General features: G+C 38.7%; 1 pseudogene; it reads left to right on the top strand.

The window, feature by feature from the left end:
* The first annotated feature begins 290 nt into the window (after nt 1-290).
* LOC121243360 lies at nt 291-5,384 on the top strand (annotated as a pseudogene).
* The last annotated feature ends 483 nt before the right edge of the window (nt 5,385-5,867 follow it).

Here is a 5,867-nt window from a genome sequence, read left to right as displayed (position 1 = left end):
TTAAAATATATATCTTAATTAATTCCAATATAATTTTCAATTCATACTTTAATCTCTGTTTTTTATTTTTTACTATGCTGATGTGACATTGTCTATTTATTCTGTTTTTTAAGCAAATTCAAGAGGTATCATGGGCAATTCCATCTAAACATTTTCCTATACTTTTTTAGGCAAAAGCAAAATATATTCACTATACTTTTAGTTTAATTTAATTTTTTTAATTATTTAAACTAATTACTTTTATCTTGACTAGAAAGACCAACACGTAGAGAATAAAGGTGATCACCTTATAATCATGTCGTTTTTCTGATTGATCTCCAAGCTCTCGCAAACATCGCTGTGTAAGTTTCAAGCTTCATCTCTCCTCCATGAAAACTGATCAAACAGCCCGGCCAACTTCATCATTAATTTCTTGTTCTCCGCCTCGATGGAGATACGATGTTTTCCTCAGTTTCTATGGCAAGGACACCCGCAAGAATTTTACTGCTCATCTTTATACTGCTTTGAAAGATAAAAATATTTTCGCCTTCAGAGACGACGAAAAGCTAGAGCGAGGAAGATATATATCTCCAGATCTTTTGAAAGCAATTGAAGAATCTAAGTATGCAATTGTCGTTCTCTCACGGAATTATGCTTTTTCGAGCTGGTGCTTGCTTGAACTTGCCAAGATTGTTGAATGCATGGAAACGACGGGGCTGACAGTCCTTCCGATTTTCTACCATGTGAGTCCCTCTCACGTACGAGACCAGACAGATAGTTTTGCAGAAGCTTTTGCTGAGCTTGAAAAAGATTCCAATATTGTCAAAGAGGATGTGCAAACCTGGAAAACTGCTTTGCGGAAAGTGAGCAATATCTCGGGATGGGATTTACGTGATGGGTAATCATTTTAATTACTTTCTCTGATCAGCATCTTCCACTGCAAACATATTATACATATGTACATACAAACACAACACACACACACACACACACACACACATGTATATTTGTATTTAGTTCTCTCTATATTTGAATTGGTGCTCACAAATATTTAAGGCTCCCAACTCCAGAGAATCCAAAAATTATGAACTAAAGTTCCATAGAAAGAAGTACTTTTAATAGTAAAACAGATATCCCAACACGTACATATAACACAAAGGAAGACAGAAAGAAAAGGAAATCAACACATCAACAAGAATTGTTGCTGTTGAGTTTTGCATAAAAACGTACGGAGTAGAAAGTTGATGGAGTTAAGGGTTTTAAATCATATAAATTTTCTTCTTGCATTTACAAAACCAGCTGCATATATAGTACATGCATCTTGCTTTTCACCCCTTTTTTGACTAAGTACTGGTTTTAAATCATATATATATATATCATTAACTACTAACCAATCATTATTTAACATTTTTACAGAATTTTTGCCTTTTCCTAACTTTGATCTGTCAATGAAAATTACTTTTCAATCTTCCTAATTTGCAGGGACGAGTCAAAAGCTATTCAAAACATTGTCGGAAAGATACTCAGTAAATTAAACTCTATAGTCTCAGCTAGTTCTGCATCCAAGGACCTTATTGGAATAGCCTCTCGTGTAGAGGAATTGCAGTACTTATGCTTAAATAATAGGCCAGATGATGATGCTCACTTTGTAGGGATCTGGGGATGGGTGGTATCGGTAAGACCACTCTTGCACGTGTTTTTATGACAGATTTTCCAGTCAATTTGAAGCCAGTAGTTTTATTGCCAATGTCAGAGAAAGAACTGGAAAAGATGGTCTGATTCCTTTACAAAACGAACTTCTTTCTGATATCTTGATGGAAAGAAATATTGATATTAAGGACGTTGACAGGGGAAAGAATACAATAAGTCTTAGACTGTGTTATAAAAAGGTTCTTGTCATTCTCGATGATGTGGATCAATCCGAACAATTAGAAGCATTAGCAAATGAGCGCAATTGGTTTGGTCCAGGAAGTAGTATCATTATAACAACAAGAGATGAGCGTCTGTTGATAGAACATGGACTGACCAAAAATGAAATATATAGGGCTCAAGAACTGAACAATGATGAAGCTCTCTGCCTCTTTAGTTGGAAAGCCTTCAAGCAAGAACTCCCTCCAGAAGATTTTGTGGAGCTGTCCAAGAAGATTTTAAATCACGCTAACGGCCTTCCTTTAGCTCTTAAAGTTCTGGGTTCATTCTTGTTTGAGAGAAGTGTAGATTTTTGGGAATCTGCTGTGAGTAGACTAAAAGAAAACCCTGATAGAAAAATCATGGACACACTTAAAATAAGTTTTGATGGACTGGAGGAAAAAGAGCAAAACATTTTTCTAGATATTGCATGTTTCTACAAAGGGAAGGATAGTTATTCGTGTGAAGAGTATATTAGAAAGTTGTGATTACCACCCCAACATCGGCATAGAAGTTCTGATCAGTAAGTCTCTTATAACCATGTCGGGGACGAAATTGTGGATGCATGATCTAATTGAAGAAATGGGTCGGGAAATTGTTCGGCGTGAATGGCCAAGAGATCCTGGCAGGCGGAGTAGGTTGTGGCTTAGTAATGATATCATTCGTGTAATGAAGAATAACAGTGTAAGACAAGCTTATTGAATTGTATATATTAATAATGCAATTAAAATTTTCAGTACACACTTGACTACATCATGCTCTGCACTGCACTAATTCGTTCTTGTTGGTCACTAGGGAACAGACAGGATCGAAGGAATAGTTCTAAACTCTCCTCCACAAGAAGAATTAGACTTGAATGCTGACGCCTTTTCCCAGATGAAGAACTTGAGATTGCTCAAGATGAGTAATGTACACCTTTCTCAAGGCCTCAGTTATCTTTCTACAGAGTTGCGGGTTATGGAGTGGCATGGATACAATTTCAAATCCTTGCCAATGAGTTTCCCACCTGATAAACTCGTTGAACTCAGTATGTGTTCCAGCCACATTCAACAACTGTGGCAGGGAACTAAGGTCAGAATTTCACTTATGCAAGTGTTCTTATCCTTCCATTTTTATGTGAAAAATTGTTAAGTTAATTGCTCTGCATAAACTTTCCTCATATTGATTTATTGTTTTATCCCAGAGTTTGCACAAGCTAAAACTCGTTGACCTTAGTGACTCTGGACACTTGATGGAGACCCCGGACTTCACAGGAGCCCCAAATCTTGAGAGGCTGATTCTTCAAGGATGTACAAAATTGCTTAAGCTCCACTCATCGGTTGGAGATCTCAGACGCCTTATTGTTCTGAATTTGAGAGATTGTGCATCCCTTAGAAGCCTTCCATGTAACATTAGTTGGGATTCCCTTGAAGAATTGATTCTTTCTGGGTGTTCAAGACTCGATAAGCTTCCAGAAAATGTGGGAAATTTGAAACGTTTGTCTCAACTTCATTTGGATGGTTGCTCAAAACTTGATAAAATGCCAGAGGACCTAGGGAATGTGGAACATCTGGAGGAGCTTGATATAAGTGGAACTGCTATAAGACAAGTACCATCCTCCTTTTTACGTCTGCAGAACCTTAAAATGCTAAACTGCCAAGGATGTTCTGGTCAGCCACCTCAATCGCTACTCGGCCTACTTTTCGGTTGTTTCTTGCCGAGGTCCGACATTGGCTTTGTGTTGCCTGATTCGTTCTCAGGTTTACCCTGCCTGAACAAATTAAACTTGAGCTATTGCCATTTAAAAGATGGAGCAATTCCCAGTGACCTAAGTGGATTGCCATCATTGCTAGCACTAGATCTAAGTGGAAACGATTTCGAGCTCTTACCTGAAAGCATCTCTCAACTTTCGAAGCTTAGAGTTATTTTCTTGAGAAGCTGTAGCAGGCTTCGATCATTGCCAGAACTTCCGTCGAGTATAGTAAATGTTGCTGCTGAAGATTGTATCTCATTGGAAGAACATTCTAATGAAATTAGTGGTATAGTTTCAGATGAAACAGGACTGGCTCTTCTTAGGACCTCCACGCCACGTGAATCGAAAGGCGGCAAGCTTGGGACGTTTTCGTTATCAACTGCAGAAGGTGACCTAATGAATGAAAGAACCATTAAGGTATGTTAGTTTCTTTTTTCTTGCAGCATCAAACTTTGTCAAATCTCATACATAGGCTTTAAAATGTACGTACGGTCAATTTAGGAAGCCAAATTGGAATTTAGGAACAGTAGTTTGGACTGAAATATTTGATATTCAATGGCTTAGTTGAACCGTGAAAAGTTCGCTCTCTGTTTCCTCCTTTTCTTAATTCAATTTATTTTTCTTAGGCAAACATCGATCTTGCCAGAGTTATCTCGGGTACTTCAAGTGCAGCAAGAATTCCAATGTGGTTCCAGACTCCGAGAATGGGTTCCTCGATCACAATCCAGTTGCATCCGGATTTGGATGATAGTAGAAAGTGGTTGGGTTTTGCTCTTTATTTTGTCTTTGAAATCCATGAACTTGAGACTTGGGAGTCAACACGTTTTAGGAGGTTAGATTTTCATTTGGACCCAGAAGATTTCGACCAGCTTTTGTTTCATTTTGGCACTGATGAAGGTCCTCTAAAAGAACCCCTAGAGCGAGAATTCCCTAAATGCCTCGCTGTTACGCCAGCAGGATATTGGATATATGTACCACACATCTGGTTTGAGAAAAAGTCAAATGAGGTGGATACATGGAGTTACATTGAGGTTTCAATTAAGATTGGAAGTCCATTTTTGAAGGTGCAAATGTGCGGGGCTCGTCTAGTATATGAGCAAAATGCCCACGAGTTTATTGATGCAGTCCAAACCTCTAAGAATATGACGACTCTCGACATTTGCGATGGAAAGGGGCATTTCAAGTTCCAGAGCTCTCCGCGAAGTGGTTCCGGATTTCACTTTGTACACCTGGTTACTCCAGAGAATGTTGGTGAAGTAGAATCAAGTGGGTCAAATCTATTGGATAAAGGTTTTACCTCGAATGAAATATTGGAATGCAACTCAAAGAATTCAAGCAGTTCATTTTCGGTTGAGGAGCCAGGCTGCATTGACAGTACTGACTCGACCATTAGTCTGAAAACATATCTTCGATCCTTGCTTCTCAGATGCTATGAGGTCTCTCTCACTCACTCTCTCTCTCTCTCTCTCTCTCTCTCTCTCTCTCTCTCTCTCAACGTGATATATATATCTCTATCTTTTACATGCAGGTAAACTATGCACAAAACAAAATGCACAAGTATATTTTTCCTTTAAGTGCATCTCCACTATGGTTCACACTTCATGGTATGGGCCTGTAGTTGAGGTCGACCTGCCTCCGAATATATATGATGACAAGGGATGGATGGGATTTGCCGTATATGTTAGTTATGTTATCCGCGATCAGACAAGTGTTTCCCGCAACATCTTCGGTCATTTGGATGCATATGATGATGATCTCGAATGCTTTTTTGTCTTCCCCCCAACCCCAGCCACGATCGTTGCTGGGCCAAGTAGACTTTTTCTATTCCACATACCTCGTGTCTTTTTCACTAATAAGTTGAATCAACGGAGCAAGATCCGAGCTTCATTTGGAACCAACAATCAAAATATGGAGGTTGTAATGTGTGGAATCCGTCTAGTATATGAGCAAGACTTGAAAGGGTGTGTCGAGACAATAGTAGACTGCGTACTAAGGAGTCCGGAAATCCACCGTCAAAGCTATCTCCGAAGTTTTGAAAATCAAGTCAATAATCTGCCAAACTATGTTTATGATCAGGCTGCATCAAGTACTGAGTGCAATCCAATATTATCAGAAGATCATGAAAGGCCCCCTCCTTTTGGTTACTTCTCAACGGAAAGGTTCTTTCGCTTAAACAATTTAATTATCCAATGAATCTTGAGCCAAGCTCATTAAGCTTGAGTACTGATATGTTTTATTTCTCATGAAT

This window comes from Juglans microcarpa x Juglans regia, chromosome 8D (genome assembly GCF_004785595.1).
Source record: "Juglans microcarpa x Juglans regia isolate MS1-56 chromosome 8D, Jm3101_v1.0, whole genome shotgun sequence".
Lineage (NCBI taxonomy): Eukaryota > Viridiplantae > Streptophyta > Magnoliopsida > Fagales > Juglandaceae > Juglans > Juglans microcarpa x Juglans regia.
Note: the sequence above shows the minus strand (reverse complement) of the source record. Positions and strands in the feature narration are given on the sequence as shown.